The following is a 20,320-nucleotide window of genomic DNA, read 5'->3' on the forward strand; positions in this document are numbered from 1 at the left end:
ATCTTTTTCAGAATGAGGAAGTAGAAATGGAAAAACCTATAGTCTGCCTGGGCCTTCTGCTATTGGGAAAAATTTTTTTTCTTTTCTAGCAGTCTAATCCAAACCTCTCTAGTTTATTTCATCACAATGCCAAGGAAATTTCACCAGCTGCCATTTCCATATTCATATTCCTTTTCTGCAGCCCAGTCAATGCTAAACAGTTTGGGGGGTAAATAGAAGGGGCAGGACTGATCTCTACATGTGAACAGATACTTCTCAGCTCACAGACAGCTGTCTCATGCTGCTATTACAGACTACCACAGACTGGGTAATTTATAAAAAACAAAATTTTTCCACAGGTCTGCAGGCTGAAAATTTTAAGACTTAGGTGCCAGTGCTCAGTGTCTGGTGAGCACCATCTTGGTGAGCACCTGTGGGAAGTTGGGAGTATAAAGGACGTAAGTAAATTCCCTCCAGTTCTGATCTAAGACACTGATCCATTCATGAGGGAAGAATCCTCATCTTAATCATTTCCAAAAGTCCCTTTATGAACACCAGCATAGTAGGGATTAAGTTTTAATTCATGAATCTAGGGGATGGAGAGCATTCAAACCATGGCACTAGCAGACCTCCAAAGAGCAGGTCTCTGTAAGTGGAAAGAAATTTGGGCATCAAGTCCAGCCCTAAGTATCATTAAGGAAGTGTAGCCCTTTACTTTCCCCAATTCAGAGTGGAGTCAGCATGTTAAGCAACACATGGAACTGTCACTGTCCATCCTTGGACCTCCAGTTTGACCCAGGGATAGTGGAAGCACTCTTTCTATACAGAGTGTTTAACAAGAATGCCAAGATAAATAAAAATTTCTTTGTTCAACAAACTTTTCAAAATCTTTCACTGAAGAAAAATATGCTGTAAAATTCACTGTGTTCTCAGCAACTATTTTTGCTTGGTTAATATTTTCAGAGATCCAGGTAGATGAGCAATTTACTCCCAGACAAAATCCATCATTTCCACATACAATGCATTTGCTACTGTATCTAGGGCTTTGTGCTATCTTTTTGGTATATTGCATTTATTCTAGATTAAAGATATTTCCAACACAGTTCATCTTGAATACTAGGTAACTTAATTACTTCATGCTCAAAAGATAAACTAGTGAAAAGTTCTGCAGCAAGGATGTGGTATGAAAGCACCCATGAATAGAACAAATACATAGACCTATTTTTAACAGCTGCATGATGATAATTGTTGTAAGTGCACTTGTTTAAAAAAAAAACTTTTGAAATTTAAAAAATAAGGCAATTTCAAAAAAATTAATACATTTTTTTGATATAAAGTTTTCTGGGGGTATTAAAATTTACCATTATGGAAAACAGTACAATCAAAGGACAATGCCCAATTGTGTGTACAGAATTGTACCAAGATAAAATGGAACACTGTGTGATTAAAAAAGAAAAAGACTAGAAAAAAAATCCCCAAATTATGTATGTTATGAAAGACATAGCAGGGAGCTATTTTTGTGTTACTCTCCATTTATGAATTTTTCTGTCACAAGATTTTAACACTTTTATAATGAAGCAAAGATGTTCTAAAGAGTAACCATGTTGGGCAGAGATAGTGAATTTTTCTCTAGGCATCAAGTCAAATAGCAGCAACTAAACTCACTTTGCCAGGCCCAAAGTGAGTGTGCTTAAATGCTTCATGTACTGAATCATTAAAAAAATAAAATAATTAAATGAAGAAGAAGAAGAAGAAAAGAAAACTTATACACATAGTCCTCTTTTGCAGATGAGGTCACAGACTCCTTGAGTAAGCAGCAAACATGGTGAGAAAGGGCATCAGCAAATGCTCCTTTTATCTGCATATTTTTCAAGTTTATGAAAGCTAACCCTATATAATTTTGCAGTAGAGACCAATGGGATTTCTTTATTTGGTCTTATTATCTGTAGAGCATCATGGATTTTGGATAATGTGGGAAGGTGTGGAAGGTAGTAATTGAGATTCCTGAATTCTTAATCCTTGGTGATACTTTTTCCTCAATGATTGATAACTAAAAAGGCCTTAAAAGTTGATGACAGCACCCCCCCCCCAAAAAAAAAGAAAAGCATACAATTAGGAAATGTCATGCAAATTTTGACATTATTATTAATATTATCATTTATGCCTTTGTGGAGTCTTTTTGCCTTGTGGGTTTTCTGTTGCCTGAAAGAGGGAGAGAGAAAAAAATAAAGTCAACAGCATCGAACACTTATATGTACCCTGCTGTTTAAAGCCTGCATTATTTAGATGCTTTTGAGGAGAGGACAAAAGTTTGATAATTATATCGTAACTTTCTTAGAAGAAGTGTTAAAATTCTTTTCTGAAGAATGGTCTGTGCATTGCCACACATTTACATACTGTAATATAAAATGCATAACTTGATTTGTAAATCAGCCTATTTATAGCATAATTGTGAAGGAGGGGCACGACCAGGCAACATTCTATCTCATTTATTTAAAGGCCAAGGTGTATTTGTAATGGACAGGGAACATAAGAGTAAGTAAGCCTAGAAGGGGGAAAAGCATCAAAAGAAAAAATGCCATCATCTGGTTCTCCATTTATTTGTCCCTAGGTTTTTCTTTTTCCCTAGGTATTGTCCGTACGGGAGTATTTTGAGACCAGGCTTGGAGAACTGAAAACACTTCTGTGCAGAACAGAGCAGATGCCATCACGTGGAGCACAGTTCTTTATGCCTTACTCTATATGGAGTGAAAAATAATAGAAGCTTGAAATATTTCAGGGTGATCAGAAATGCTACCTGGATCTATACCATGCTTCCTGAGAGAAGAGAATGAAAAGAGCACACAAGAAAAGCACCAGTGTGTATTTCCCTGCAAGGTAACTAGTTAATTGAGAAAATATTCGATTTTGTAGATCAGATGGATAATCCACACAAAATTTTGTTTCAGCTTCATTCTTTTTCTCATCAATAGGGACACATGAAAACATCATATCTGGCAAAAATATATGTGTACATATATACATATATATACATATAAATATATTCAGTATTTTCATCAATATTTGAGAGTTTCTCTTACTATAGTTTCCCCATTTAAAAAAAAATCTATGTTATGATTTAGATTGAGGCGCCCCCCCCCAACTCATGTTTGAGACAATGCAAGAATGTTCAGATGTGAATGATTATATTATGAGAGATATAACCTAATCAATAGATTAATTCCCTTGAATGGATTAACTGGGCAGTAGCTACAGGCAGGGAGGCTGTGGCTGGAGGACATAGGCCACTGCAAGCATGCCTATAGAGTTTCTATTTGTCCCTGATAAGTGGAGATCTCTCTATGCTTTCTGGCTCTCATGTTCTGAACTGCTTTACTCTGCCATGCCCTTCTGCCATGATGTTCTGTCTCACTTGGGCCTAGAGCAGTGGAATTGGCCTACTGCAGACTGAACCTCTGAAACTCAGCAAAATAAACGTTTCCTCTTCTAAGTTGTTCTTGTCAGGTGTTTTGGTTCAGAGAAACAAAACTGGCTATCATACTGCATAAGTAGATTTTTTTTGTAGCTACTGTTCTATATTTAATTTTGTAAGTACACATTCTTTCCTTTGGGGTCTGATTGGTGGTGTTCTCTGTCTGGTCTTGTTTATGTCCCTGTCATCAGCATTAGTCATTGGATGTTTCTGGATGCAAGATTTTAATTTCCGCTCCCCCTCCTGAACCTCATCTACTGTGAGGCTGTATATAGTATGTGGGCCCAGGGCACAAGAATTGAGAGAATAGATGGAAATGCAAAAGCCCAAAGCTCAGAGGCATTTCCCCCAATCTAAAAGATTTTGCAAACCTATCTTTTCAGTTCAGGTTCTTTTTATGGCATTTTAAAGTTATTTTGAGGTCTAATGTGAAAAGGTTACAGTAGACAATTTCTGTAGTTATCTCTAGACTTTCACAGATAAAGTAAGATAAGTATTATATTAACTTGCTTTTCTACAAAATAATTGGTGACCCACTCAGTGAAGAAAACTTGCATGGATTTCCTATAAATCTGACTTTACTTTCTATTTAAACTCTTAGTATATACCTAGAGGAAGCCATGGTACAAATCACTGAAAGACTAAGCAAAATGTCATTGCTAAGCTCAAAGTGTGTTTGCTTGTTAGTTGTTTAGCTAGTTTAAATAAATAAAGATCTTCAGCTTTTGGCTAGAGTATTATTCAGGATGTTTAACTATTCACTTATCCACCAGCCAACTTTTCTTTTATAAAAATTAGAAAATATACTTATTAGGTACATTGGATGCTGCTTATTTCTCTTAGTGATTAATAAAAGTTTAACATATTAAAATATCTATTTCTCTATCCATGTATGTGTGTGTGTGTCTCTCTCTTTATATGTATATATACTTATATAGTGTATATAGTATATATATAGGTGACATATATAATGCTCTATAGAATTAGTGTTTAATGAAAAATCTATTGGTTAGAGTCAAACTCAAAGTCCTTTTCTTTGCTTTCAGAGTGATCAAAACTTAGTGAGAGTTTTCAAGCAGGTGTCTACTGGAATTGATGTCTCATTCATTTCTGTATCACCATGCAATATCTAGTGGACTTTTTTACTTAGATAATAATAATAAATCTGTGAGGTATTAACTAGAGCCCAGAAATACATATTTTCTCTGAAAATAATGTCTTCATTTATTGAACATATCAACTAAGACATTGATGCATTTTCTAAACACCAACATGGTATAAAGGAAAAGTTTAATAGTATACAATTGTTTATTCAAATCATGTATCACTGCTTTTATCCATGAGCCAAACTAAATTCTAAACTGTGTACTTGAGAGTTTGTGCCTCTTCTTCCAAATACTTGTATACTAACTAAGTACATAGGTCTGTCTATTTTTAGGGTTGACAGAGTTATAAAACCTCCGGGTAGAAGGGAACCTGATGACTCAGGCAGACCAACAGCTCTATTGAGGCAACCAAGTCCCAGATGTCACACAGTGTGTGACTGAGGTCACTTGGAGAATTTTTTAAGAGAGCTGTTTTGCACTTTTTCTTGTGTATCTAACAATTTCTTGCATATTTTAAAAAATGAGATATACTAATTCATTGTACTTACATAGAAGCCTTTCTTACAAGCTTCTTTATAGAATGACCAGACTAAAATACCTATTACCTTTAGACTTGATGGAAAGAAAAATTTCCTCAAAAATTAATTGATTAATTAACTATGTACCTTATTAAGAAATGAGACTCAGTGGTCCTGTTTGCAAATGAGAATCAGTTAAAGTAATGAGTAAGTCCATGAGAGCATGTGAGTCAAACATGAAAGTGAGACCCCAGTCAATGGCAGACTCCTCCACACTGTGTGGCCTCCTTCATCAGACAAATTCCGCCACACATGGCTTACAAAAAACCACACCTGAATTTAAATAATTATTGAATATTAAGATAAGTGATCTATCATTATCACAAGAAGTAAACTTTGAATAAATGCATCATGTGCAGAAAGAGTGACTATCTTCCTCAATAAAATTTAAAATGCATAATGATTACATGGCAGTTATAAAATAAAATATAAGTTAAAGTTTAATATTGGCAAAATGAATAAACTTTTGTAATAATTGTGGCAATGTTAACTTGAAAATTTCAGTCTTTCAAAAATTTTAAATGTAGAGTAACTACAGCTGTTTTATAATGAGGTAAACAATGCTAATCATTTAATGACTAAATAGAACTTTCTGTATGTACAGTGAGAAATATTCTGAAATTTTCTTTAAACATGAATGCATATCAATTGTACATGAAGTCACAGGAAAATCTCAATAAATTATAAGAAGTAGAAAATATGTTCTATTAATTTCTTTTTAGTCATTTTGTTTACCTCTACATGCTTATTTTGGATAATTTCTATTGTTCTGTCCTAGATCATGTGGCTTTTTAAGTTTTCTGATATATATATATATGATATATATATCAGAAATATATATATATATTTTAGTTTTCTAATATATTTTTAAGTGAAAAAAAATATGGAGGAAATGTTCTCTTACTCAGAGCAATAAAACTAGGAAAGGACAGACAAAAATTAACCAAAGAGTTATAGAAAGAAAAGAAAATTTTGTTAGCAAAAGAGAAGCAACTCATGTATTTATAAAATCAAGGCCATTAAAAAACAAGCTGTTGCCAGAAATATGTACAAAGAAAACCTGAGAGCTGAATTTGAAATGAGACAGGAGATACAGAATAGCAGACCTGATACTGCAGAAAACCTAACCACTGAAATAGAAGACAAATGGGGCCAGTGTCCTAGAATTTGACGGAGAGAGCTAAAGAATAAGAGTGAGAGGAGAGAAAAGACTTATGGAGACAGATGACAGATCCAAAAGACCCAGTCTGGATAGGCTAAATTATTTAACATCCATTCCCAGTGAAAACTCTTCAATAATGAGAGTAGAAAGAGTCCCCCTTCCAATGATGATGACTATTCAATTCAAATTGACATCTAGCTCAAGCTAAGTGGCCGAAAGGCTTAAAACATTACCAAATAAACTCAAGATTAAAACTGAAATGTTTGACATCCAAACTATATTTAAGAATATATGAGATGTTTAGAAAGTTAAATAAGAAAATCAGGATGTATTCCCAAAGGAAAACATTAGTTTTATGCATGAGAATTTTTTCTGAGTCATTTAAGTTACTAATGTCCCATAAGTGGGAAGCTAAGTACTTTAAACCTAAATGGATCCAACTCAGTCACTCCAATCCCATTTTGACTTATACATAAGATAATGGGAATTAGTTAGATGATCTTAAATTCCATTCTAGCTGTTATTGTCAAAGTCTAAGGGAAAAATACATGTATATATCAATATCTACCCTAAATGAAAGAAAGAATGTCATTTCTTTCTCTAAATGGTAGCAGGTACTAAATTCTTATTATGTGTTAGATATTATTCTCATAATTTAATCTTCCCAGCAATTTTTTATATTGCATGTCAGAGTCACCCTCCTTTGCAGATATGGAAACATATCATAGGCCCAAAGAAGATAAATAATTTGGTGGAGGTTTCAGAGCTAGAATTTGTCAGAGATGTGTCCTTAATATGTGCAGCATGACCAAAAGTCTCCTGCTTCAACCCTTAGGTGCCATTTCATCTCCATGGTGTTATTTCTTAGGATTTTAACAGTATCTTGCTTCTCTCTCCGGTTCATAGTCCCCAGGAGCTCTCTGTGCATGAGACCTGCTATCTCTGATAATCATGGTTTTCTGTAGTTTTGTAGAATTGCTCAGGACCACATAGACCTCAGAAGGACTCCTGCTTGAGTAAACTAGGAGGAAATCTGCAACATTTCCAGTAATTCCTCCATGATGTGGATTTCCCCAAGATGACCTAGTGTTTTGTTCAAGAAGAGACCAAAAAAAAAAAAAAAAAAAAAAATAGATCTCAGAAGTTTCCAATTGTGTCTGCAGACCACCAAGTAATCTGAGCAATCTATTGATATTTTATGTAATAATAGATCTCTGTGTTCAAAAATTATATGTAAGATAAATTATATGTAAGATGCTGGTTATATATTTGTCAGAATTCTTTAATGAAAAATATTCTTGTGTACTACCCAAAAATTGTTAGGCTTTTTGATGAAACATTTTTTATTAATGGAGCATATAATAAAAAGTATATCAGAACACTTTGGTAAGTTTTGAATTATCCAGTTTTTTACTTATTCAAATACTTAATGTATTTATCAGAATCTACATGAAAATTGAAATGATGTGAAAATAGGAAACTTTGACTATTTGGGCATAATGTTATAGAAATAAATTATCAGAGAAATGGTGTTACTGTTCCTGCTTTAGTTGTGACAGGAGATGAACTATACATAAAAAAGTAATCAACATCTTCATTTTCTAGCAGACAGGATGTGCTGATTTGGGCCACTGATTTCGGACTTGTACATTTGCTTTATCCTTTCTGACACAACCTGTTACAAACTACGTTCAGCTTGGGTGTAAGCAGAGCAATAACAGTGACAGGAACTCCATTATGTGTAAGTCACTAGAGCTTTGGTGTGAGTCTGAGTTAGGTGTGCATGTGTCAAGTTCTTCATTGTGTTTCAAAATGTGCCTTCTCATCAGAACTAGAAAGCAAACCCTGTTTATCTAGGGAATCAGGTAAGGTTAGGGCTCTTCTATGCATGCTGGATTGAAATGCTTCTTTCTCCTTCAGAGGCCAGAGCAATTTATCATAATACTGGATGTCTAACAGCGCAGACCACATCATTCTGGGTTCCTTCATAATACTGGAGTAATATTGGTTATCCAACTTCTGAAAACTGTCTGCAATAGGTCACACCATCACCAACCAGTCACAATTCAAAATTGGGAAAAATAGACCAGCAAAAAGCAGAATTGTACTGTTGGAAAAAAATGCACATTTTTCCAAAAAAAATTATGCTCAATAAAAGGGTCATGCATATATATATATATATATATATATATGTATGTGTATATATACATAAGGGACATGTATGTGTGTATATATATATATATATATATATCCTATGTATCTATACACACATGTACATATGTATGTGTATATATAAGCACATAGATATTCTCATGTGTATATATAAATTCACATGTGTGTGTATGTATATATACATACATATATAATATTTATTAAAGGAAATGACAGATTGCAACCTTTGAAACTACACTAATACGTCTTAATTCCTAAATTCTTGGACTAAATTCATAGACCAACACTTAAATCTGCATTTTTTTCTCCTGGTTCTTTTTTTTTTTTTTTCCCTGCTGGATATTGTTTATTTTTTATTTTTTTTCCCTTTTTTGTTTTTATTTTTTCAGTACTGGGAATTGAACCCAAAGCATCTAGGCAAGAGCTCCACTTATGAACCACATCCCCAGTCTTTTTATTTTATGTTGAGAGAGGATCTTGCTCTGTTGCCCAGGCTGGTCTCAAAATTGCAAGCCTTCTTCCTCAACACCCAAAGTAGCTGTAATAATAGGCATCCACCACTGTGCCCAGCCCTACTGAATACCCTTGAAAACTCTTTCTTCTGTTGAGTTCCCATGGAGCTTCCAGTTTGATAAGTAGCACATAACATAAGAACACAACTAATTTGCAGTTAGAGTACAGGTAATTTGTTTAAAAACTTTAGATTGAAAGGATAGATAAGTTCTTATTTTCTGGTAATTTTAGTAAACTCTGGAATGAGTTTTCAACATTTTATACTTTATATCACTTTATACTTTGGAGTCTATGAGGCTTATCATTTATTTTGGCTTTGTATCTATACTCTTTGTATTTAATTTCATTACTTTCAATTGCCTTATTTCTAGTTTTCCTTTGGAGGCTAGTGGAGCACCACCCTTTCCTTCTTCCACTAGCTCCTTTTGCAGTCACACTCCAAACATTAACACTCTAGCTCTTAGTCCTAGGTGTTTCCATGGTGAGGTGCTGGACTGCACAATGTTACCTCAATGTTTAGCAAATTCTTCCATCAGGAGTTGGAGTCTATTGGAGTTGAAGCCTGTGCTTCAAGAGATTTTGTGAACATCCATCTTTCCTTGTAAGATCCTTGCACCATTGCTGAAGGAACAAGTCCCAGGCAGCCTGCCGGAGAGGTGAGACCTTCTTGAGCAGAGATGAACTATCACAGCTAGCCATTTCGGACATGCCAAACCTAAACTGACCCAGCAGCTGTCTGCAGAAGCATGAGTGAGATCTCTCAAAGATGCATTGGGCCTGGCTCAGAAAAGTTGAACTGCCTTGTTGAACCCAGGACAAATTGCCAAGTCACAGAATCATGAGCACAGTATTTATTTGGTAATCTTTGCAAGCTACTAAGTTTTGGGGTGGCTTATTAAGCAGCTCTAACTATCTAAAAGATAAATTGTTTTATTTCCTTTCTACTTTCAAGTATGATATTACTTTTTTTACTTATGCATTAGCAATTTTCATGCAAATATAGGACAATTGCTTTATTTGTCTTATTTTTGTTGTATTCCAAACACTCAGTGACTGCCATATCAAAGAACTTATTGTGGGTTACTGAATAAATGAACACATGATTAGATGAATAAATGTTTATATGTAAAGTTTACAAAAGCACATGAAAAGAAATGAACATTTCTAACAGTTATATTAATGACAAAAATTATGCACTCTATGGTGACTCAGTGATTTTCACATATATTATTAAGGTGTATTTTCTATTTTTGTTGAAAATTGTCTTTCTGCCATTGCTACCTACATTAATTATTTTTCCTTGTTTCTAGCATTTTTGAATTGGAGATGTTCATTTAAACAGCCTTGATGAAGTCTCCTTTGCTCAAAAACAATTCAGTTACAGTGATATATTCATTTTTACATGTTTATTTGAATTTCCATATTCCATTAAATATACAAAAATCATGACATGGCATTAAATTATGAATAAAAATCCAAAATGGGACAATATATCATATATAGCATATGTACACATATGCAATATGTACATACATTACATACATATAAATATATTCACATATAAAATATATATATAATATGAGTTGGTAATCATATTGCAAAATTGTGTGTATGGAATGCCCATAACCAGAGAAAAATATATCTAATGTATCTAAAATATATTCTACATGATTTCTAAGTCTTATAAGTTGCTAGAGTAGAGTTGATCTGTAACTTTGCTCCTAATCTTTCTGGTGACCTAAATGATATGATAAGAATAATTTTCATATATCCCAAAAAATAAAGCAAATCAGTTTTTTCTTTCTTGCTGGAAATTTGTTTTGGTTTTCAAGTTTCAGGTTCTAGTAATTGATGTGACTAGGAAGAAATGTATGGCATTTAGTGTATACTGTTGAGGACATCTTTTAGCACTTTATAAAGTGCCGACTACAAGAAGCCCAATTATGAGACTCTGCTTACATTGGTTGGAAAGTTGACATAAACTCCCTGAATGGAAGCCCTGGTTTCCTGCATTTCAGATTCTTCTTCAAGACAGGAGGCTGAACGTTTTTTTCACTCTACACAATCAGGTCATGCTCCTTGATAAGTTTTCCATCCTCAAATCATTGTTCAGGTCTATGTTTGCTCAAACTCTCTCCTGTTCTCTCTTTTCCTCTGTGTTTATGCTTTCATGATATTTTACCACTACTTTACTAGGGGTAGGATGTTAAGAAATGAAGAATTGTATTCCATATGCAATCTCTAAACTAGACTTCTGCCCTAGCACCCTTGCAGGGCATAAAGAGGAGGAATGGTTACTTTCTTTTTTTTTTTTTTTTTTTTTTTATTGTAAACAAATGGGATACATGTTGTTTCTCTGTTTGTACATGGAGTAACAGCATACCATTTGTGTAGTCATAAATTTACATAGAGCAATGTTGTTTGATTCATTCTGTTATTTTTTCCCTTCCCCCCACCCCTCCCACCCCTCTTTAACCTCTATACAGTAGTTCCTTCCTCCATACTTGCCCCCCTCCCTAACCCTAACTCTAACCCTAACACTAACCCTTCCCTCCCCCCCAATATGTGTCATCATCCACTTATTAGTGATATCATTCGTCCTTTGGCTTTTTGAGATTGGCTTATCTCACTTAGCATGATATTCTCCAATTTCATCCATTTGCCTGCAAATGCCATAATTTTATCATTCTTTATGGCTGAGTAATATTCCATTGTATATATATACCACAGTTTCTTTATCCACTCATCAATTGAAGGGCATCTAGGTTGGTTCCACAGTCTGGCTATTGTGAATTGAGCAGCTATGAACATTGATGTGGCTGTATCTCTGTAGTATGCAGATTTTAAGTCCTTTGGGTATAGGCCAAGGAGTGGGATAGCTGGGTCAAATGGAGGGTCCATTCCAAGTTTTCTAAGGAATCTCCACACTGCTTTCCAGAGTGGCTGCACTAATTTGCAGCCCCACCAGCAGTCTATGAGTGTACCTTTCTCCCCACATCCTCACCAACACCTGTTGTTGCTCGTATTCTTGATAATCGCCATTCTAATTGGGGTGAGATGGAATCTTAGGGTGGTTTTGATTTGCATTTCTCTTATTACTAGAGATGTTGAACATTTTTCCATATGTTTGTTGATTGCTTGTAGATCTTCTTCTGTGAAGTGTCTATTCATTTCCTTAGACCATTTGTTGACTGGATTATTTGAATTCTTGGAGTAGAGTTTTTTGAGTTCTTTATAGATTCTGGAGATTAGTGCTCTATCTGAAGTATGATTGGCAAAGATATTCTCCCACTCTGTAGGCTCTTTCTTCGCATTGCTGATAGTTTCCTTTGCTGAGAGAAAGCTTTTTAGTTTGAATCTATCCCAGTGGTTGATTCTAGCTTTTATTTCTTGTGCTATGGGAGTCCTGTTAAGGAAGTCTGGTCCTAGACCAACAAGGTGAAGATTTGGACCTACTTTTTCTTCTATAATCTGCAGGGTCTCTGGTCTGATTCCAAGGTCCTTAATCCATTTTGAGTTTAGTTTCGTGCATGGTGAGAGATATGGGTTTAGTTTCATTCTGTTGCATATGGATTTCCAATTCTCCCAGCACCATTTGTTGAAGAGGCTATCTTTTCTCCATTGCATATTTTTGGCCCCTTTGTCTAGTATGAGAAAATTGTATTCATTTGGGTTTGTGTCCATGTCCTCTATTCTGTACCATTGATCTACCTTTCTATTTTGGTACCAATACCATGCCGTTTTTGTTACTATTGCATTGTAGTAGAGTTGAAGATCTGGTATTGCAATACCCCCTGTTTCACTCTTCCTGCTAAGGATTGCTTTAGTTATTCTGGGTTTCTTATTCTTCCAGATGAATTTCATAATTGCTTGCTCTATTTCTGTAAGGTACGTCATTGGGATTTTAATTGGAATTGCATTGAATTTGTATAGCACTTTAGGTAGTATGGCCATTTTGACAATATTAATTCTTCCTATCCAAGAACATGGGAGATCTTTCCATCTTCTAAGGTGTTCTTTAATTTCTTTCTTTAGTGTTGTATAGTTCTCATTGTAGAGGTCTTTCACCTCTTTTGTGAGATTGATTCCCAAGTATTTTATTTTTTTCGAGGCTATTGTGAATGGGGTAGTTTTCCTAATTTCTCTTTCTGAAGATTCATCACTTATGTATAAAAATGCGTTGGATTTATGGGCATTGATCTTGTAACCTGCTACTTTACTGAAATCACTTATGAGTTCTAAGAGTTTTCTGGTGGAATTTCCAGGTTCCTCTAAATATATAATCATGTCATCAGCGAACATGGATAGTTTGAGTTCTTCTTTTCCAATTTGTATCCCTTTAATTTCTTTGGTTTGTCTAATTGCTCTGGCCAGAGTCTCAAGAACGATGTTGAATAGAAGTGGTGAAAGAGGGCATCCCTGCCTTGTTCCAGTTTTTAGGGAGAATGCTTTCAGTTTTTCACCATTTAGAATGATATTAGCCATGGGCTTAGCATAAATGGCCTTTACAATGTTAAGGAATGTTCCCACTATCCCTATTTTTTCTAGTGTTTTGAGCATGAAGGGGTGCTGTATTTTATCAAATGCTTTTTCTGCATCTATTGAAATAATCATGTGATTCTTGACTTTAAGTCTATTAATATGGTGAATTACATTTATTGATTTCCTGATGTTGAACCAACCTTGCATCCCTGGGATGAAACCCACTTGATCATGGTGCACTATCTTTTTAATATGTTTTTGTATGCAATTTGCTAAAATTTTGTTGAGAATTTTTGCGTCAATGTTCATTAAGGATATTGGTCTGAAATTTTCTTTCCTTGATGAGTCTCTGTCTGGTTTAGGTATCAGTGTGATATTGGCTTCATAGAATGAGTTTGGGAGGGTTCCCTCCTCTTCTATTTTATGGAATACTTTGAGAAGTATTGGAATGAGCTCTTCTTTAAAGGTTTTGTAGACCTCGGCTGAGAACCCATCTGGTCCCGGACTTTTCTTTGTTGGTAGGCTTTTGATGACTTCTTCTATTTCAGTACTTGAAATTGGTCTATTTAAATTGTTTATGTCCTCCTCGTTCAGTTTAGGCAATTCATATGTCTCTAGAAACCTGCTGATGTCTTCGAAATTTTCTATTTTGTTGGAGTATAGATTTTCAAAATAGCTTCTAATTATGTTTTGTATTTCACTCGTGTCTGTTGTGATATTTCCTTGTTCATTCCGAATTTTAGTGATTTGGGTTTTCTCTCGTCTTCTCTTTGTTAGTGTGGCTAAAGGTTTATCAATTTTGTTTATTTTTTCGAAGAACCAACTATTTATTTTGTCAATTTTTTGTATTGTTTCTTTTGTTTCAATTTCATTGATTTCAGCTCTGAGTTTAACTATTTCCTGTCTTCTACTACTTTTGATGCTGGTCTGTTCTTCTTTTTCTAGGGCTTTGAGCTGTAGTGTTAGGTTGTTTATTTGTTGAGTTTTACTTCTTTTATTAATTGCGCTCCATGAAATAAATTTCCCTCTAAGTACTGCTTTCATAGTGTCCCAGAGATTTTGATATGATGTTTCTTTGTTCTCATTTACCTCTAAGAATTTTTTTATTTCCTTCCTAATATCTTCTGTTATCCATTCATCATATAATAGCATATTGTTTAATCTCCAGATGTTGGAATAGTTTCTGTGTTTTACTCTTTCATTTATTTCTAACTTCAATCCATTATGATCTGATAGAATACATGCTAGTGTCTCTATCTTCTTGTATTTGCTAACATTAGCTTTGTGGCATAATATATGGTCTATTTTAGAGAAGGATCCATGTGCTGCTGAGAAGAAAGTGTATTCACTCTTGGTTGGATGGTATATTCTATAAATGTCCGTTAAGTCTAAATTATTGATTGTGTTATTGAGATCTATGGTTTCTTTGTTCAATTTTTGTCTGGAAGATCTGTCCAGTGGTGAGAGAGGCGTGTTAAAATCACCTAGTATTATTGTGTTGTGGTCTATTTGGTTTCTGAAATTGAGAAGCATTTGTTTGACATACATAGATGAGCCACTGTTTGGGGCATAGATGTTTATGATTGTTATATCTTCCTGATTTATGCTTCCCTTAAGCAGTATGAAATGACCTTCTTTATCCCTTCTGACTAACTTTGGCTTGAAGTCCACATTATCGGAAATGAGGATGGATACTCCAGCTTTTTTGCTGAGTCCATGTGCACGGTATGTTTTTCCCCATCCTTTCACCTTTAGTCTATGGGTATCTTTTTCTATGAGGTGAGTCTCTTGCAGGCAACATATTGTTGGATCTTTCTTTTTAATCCAGTCTGCCAGTCTATGTCTTTTGATTGATGAATTCAGGCCATTAACATTCAGGGTTATTATAGAGAAATGATTTGGTTTCCCGGTCATTTGGTTCATTTTTAAAATTTTGTTTATTTATTTGTTTGACACAACTTGTTTCCTCCTTATTTGACAATTCCTTTAGGATAATTCCTCCCTTTGCTGATTTGATTCTTTGTTTTTCATCTGTTCCTCATGGAATATTTTGTTGAGAATGTTCTGTAATGCTGGCTTTCTTTTTGTAAATTCTTTTAGCTTTTGTTTATCATGGAAGGATTTTATTTCATCGTGAAATTTGAAGGTAAGTTTTGCTGGTTATAAGATTCTTGGTTGGCATCCATTTTCTTTCAGGGCTTGAAAAATGTTGTTCCAGGCCCTTCTAGCTTTTAGGGTCTTAATTGAAAAATCTGCTAATATGCGTATTGGTTTCCCCCTGAATGTAATTTGGTTCTTTTCTCTCACAGCCTTTAAAATTCTGTCTTTATTTTGTATGTTAGGTATTTTCATTATAATGTGCCTTGGTGTGGGTCTGTTGTAATTTTGTGTATTTGGAGTCCTATAAGCCTCTTGAACTTGATTTTCCATTTCATTCTTCAGATTTGGGAATTTTTCTGATATTATTTCATTGAATAGGTTGTTCATTCCTTTGGCTTGTTTCTCTAGGCCTTCCTCAATCCCAATAATTCTTAAATTTGGCCTTTTCATGATATCCCATAGTTCTTGTAGATTCTGTTCATGATTTCTTACCATCTTCTCTGTTTGTTCAACTTTGTTTTCAAGGTTAAATATTTTGTCTTCAATGTCTGAGGTTCTGTCTTCCAGGTGTTCTATCCTACTGGATATGCTTTCTATGGAGTTCTTAATTTGGTTTATTGTTTCCTTCATGTCAAGGATTTCTGTTTGGTTTTTTTTCAATATCTCTAACTCTTTATTGAAATGATCTTTTGCTTCCTGTATTTGCTCTTTTAACTGTCGATTGGTGCGATCATTCAATGCTTGCATTTGCTCTTTCATCTCATCGTTTGCTTCTCTGATCATTTTAATTATGTACATTCTGAACTCCTTTTCTGTCATTTCTTCTGCCATGCTGTCATTGGGTTTTATTGATGTAACATCTAGATTTGTTTGCAGCATTTTCTTGCCTTGTTTTCTCATATTATTCAGGTATCAGTGGACCGCTGAGATATTGCAGATTTCCTCTATTGACTTACAATGTCCCTGAAGATTTCTATATATATCCCCCCTTAGCCTTCAGTAGGCTGAAGTCATGGAGGAAGTTGATAATGCGGTGCTCCACAAGGAAGCTGCCTCTCTAGGAGTGGTGGCCTTCAGGTGGGGTATAATCCCTGCTAGTGGGCAGAGGTGCCTCCACTTGTTAACCAATGGTCATCCAAAGGGGACCTAGGCTGCGGGCTGAGGCAAGGCCTGTTTGGGCCTGAGTCTCTGGTTTTACCGTCCTTGTGGGGAAACCTCACCCAGCAGGGAAGACTCACCTGGTGGGGAGGTCTCGCTGGTCAGTTCCCTCCTAGAGGTTCCCCTCAATTTACAGCTACCGCCTGGGCTGGGCTGCCTTCCTCTGCAAAGTTCCCAGGGGCCTAGCCCTACCTCCTGGGCCTGGGAGCCTCACCCTTTGCAGATGAATCTCCTTAGGCTGCCCCTCCTCAGAGAATTTGCCCACAGGCCTGGAACCTTCGCTCCGCCCTAAGCCTGTCTCTGTGCGGCTCTTCCACCCAGAAGCCTCCTAGATCCTGGGACCCTGCTCTGCACCTAATTGCCTGGCTGTGTGGCCCCTCCTCTGAGCAGCCACCTGTGGCCCCGAACAATCGCTCTGAGTCCCAGAGACCCGCCACAGGCCTCTTCCTCCAGACAGCCGCCCAGTATTCCGGTGGGGTCACTAGGAGTCCAGGAAACTCACTTCGTGCCTCCTCCTCCCACCAACCACCCATAGCCCGGGGCAATCAATCACTCCGAGTCGAAGTGACCCTCCCCGTTCCTCCTCCTTCTCCAGATAACCCCCCGGGGGTTCAAGAGCAGTCCCTCTGAGTGGCTCTGAATCCATGTGACCCGCTGCACGGGTCCTCTGGGCAACCGCCTGGAGCTCTGGTGCGGCCACTCAAGACCAAGCGTCCCACCACGCTTCTCCTCCAGGCAGCCCCCCTGTGTTCAGGAGCTGTCACTTTAAGACCAAACAACTCACCACTCGCCTTCTCCTCTGAGCAGCCGCCTGGAGCGCTAATGCAGTCACTGCAAGTCCAAAGGACCCGCCACGCTCCTCCTCCTCCTCCTCCTACTCTTCCGGGCAGGCCCCGGGGTTCAGAAGTGGTCAGAGTCCAAACAGCTCGCCACGCAGCCCCTTCTCTGGTAACCGCCTGTAGCTCTGGTGTAGCCACCCGAATCCAAGCGGCCGTGCTCCTCTTCCTCCTCCTCGTCCTCAGGGCAGGCCCCGGGGTTCAGAAGCGTCATTCTGAGTCCAAACAGCTCTCCGCGCGGCTTCTCCTCTGGCAACCGCCTGTAGCTCTGGTGCAGTCACTCCGATTCCAAGTGGCCACGCTCCTCCTCCTCCTCCTCAGGGCAGGCCCCGGTGTCCTGAGTCCACACAGCTCTCCTCGCCACTCTTCCCCTGGGCAGCCGCCAGAGCCCCAGTGGTTGCTCCGAGTCCCAGCGCTGTGCCGAGCGGCCTCCTTTACGGCGCTCCCAGCTGTCTGAGTTCACTGCTCCAGCGGGGGGAGGGGCGTCTCGCTGGCAATTCTACTTCACAAAGTTTCCTGCTTTCCGGGACCACCGTCCCATCCGGGATGCCTCCCCAGGGGGTGAGAGTCACCCGGCTGCTTTGAGTTGGTCCCAAGCGTCTCAATATCTCCTCTTTTGAATCCTGAGTCCTGGAGCAACATGAAATGCAGCCACCCTCTAGGCCGCCATCTTGAAACCACCGGAATGGTTACTTTCCATGCAGAATGCAAGGACTATTTCCTCATGGAAAGCTCTTCATACCAGCTACCCTAGTTTCTTATAATAAGAAGATGTTCAGATGAGTTATATAAAGGAACCTCCCTTATCTTTCTTTTTAACGCCCTTGTCCTGTGTATCTACTGCTTCCTCTGCCTGAAATGCCTTTATTCCAGGTTACCCGGAAAATGCTTTCCCTAAATCAAAGCCCAGCTGATATGTCACCCCTTCTTAAGTGTTTTTCTCCACATCCAGATCAAGTCAACCATTCCTTTCTTTTCACTCCCTCAGTTCCTTGTCTATACCAGCAAACTTAGCACAGGTTATGCCAATAAATCCTCAAGCATGATTATTTCTTATGAACTTTCAATTTTTGATAACAGAAGCAATATCATACTTATCCTATACCTTTCTAGAACTAGCACAATTCCTGGAAATAGTAGTCCTGTAATAAATTTGATTTTTTAATGTAATTTTTTGCATTTAATTTTATATCACTCAGTTTTAGTATCTTATTTCCAAACATAATTTGAATGTTTTCTATCTCTGCCACTCTTATTGTATAACTTTGTATAAACTACTCAATATTTCTGTATTTTCATTTACAAAATGAGAATAATAATAATATCTTATTTATAGGATTATGATTTTAAAATAACTGTTTTAAGCCAGGCACCGTGGTGCATACCTGCAATCACTGCTTGGGAGGCTGAGGCAGAATGACTATAAGTTCAAAACCAGTCTCAAGGCTCTAAGTAACCTAGCAAGAACCCATCTCAAAACAAAAATATTTGTAAAAGGGCTGGGGATGTGTCTCAGTGATTAAGTACTTCTGGGTTCAATCCCTAATATCAAAACTACTACTACTAATAATAATAATAAAAATAACTGAGTTGATTTATATATGATACTTTAACAGTTCCTGACATGTAAGGAATATTAGACTTAAGTGATAATACTCTCAGTATCATCATCATAATTATCATTATCATCATTTCTGTTATGCCTGTGCCCACATTAAGTAGCATGCTTACCTCTGCCTAGCACTGACAGCGTTGTGTAGTCTGGTCATGTGCTGTTTACTCTTTATGAACATGAATAGCATCAAAGTCAAGATTTTTCTGTGTTATATATATTTTCATAGCCATAAGACTGGTGCCCCCATATTCTTTGCTCAAATAATATTTATTAAATGAATGATTGAATACATGGAAAATATGCATATTAAAGTTTGAAAGAACTTACAGAAGGGAAGAATATGTGGCCCCTTTAACAATTCCTTACAGAGTTGATTAAAGAATGCCTTTTTTGACTAGAATCTGTCATCCTGGCCTTTAAATGGAAGCTAGGGTCATTATGATCAATATTTAGAAAGTATGCATTTTACCTAAAAGATTCTTCTCCAAACCAACAACACTCAAAGAGCATTATTATGTCACCTATATGAACTCACAAGTTCATATAGCACCACCGTTACAGCTTCTTTCAGCATAACAAGGGTTTCCATCTGCTGGAGTTTCCTCACATTCTGCATCTTATAAAGGAGACACATCAGGGTATCTGTTCATATGGTGGCAGCATCCTTGCAACTTCAGGCCCACACCCCACTTATCACATACTCATGATTTTGGAGAGAGGTGATGCAGTTTTGCCCAAATCCTGGCAGTAAATGTGCTTCCCACTCTTCTGTGACAGGTGGCTCCCAGACAGGTAGGCTAGTAAAACTGGGCTTCCGTTCATGCTGTCAAGGAGCAGGAGCATCCTGCTGGTTGACTGCCACAGCCTCACTGTCATATTGAGAGACTCTTTTTCTTTTAATTCTCCAAACCATGAATCTGTTAGAGATTCACTCCTGTTGTGAACAAGGTTGTTGCAGGTTGGCAGAACCCTGCTGTGGTCTGCATATCCCAATTCAATGCATTCCATTTGCGTGGGGCATCTGCCTGCATGCTGCCATCTGACTTGGGGTAGACCAGACACCCAGACTTCTCCCAGAGAAAGTAGGAAAGAAGCCCAGTGTCAACCATAGGTTTATATGACTAACTCTACCCTGATCTTTCAATCT

This window comes from Sciurus vulgaris (assembly GCF_902686455.1).
Source record: "Sciurus vulgaris genome assembly, chromosome: 16".
NCBI lineage: Eukaryota > Metazoa > Chordata > Mammalia > Rodentia > Sciuridae > Sciurus > Sciurus vulgaris.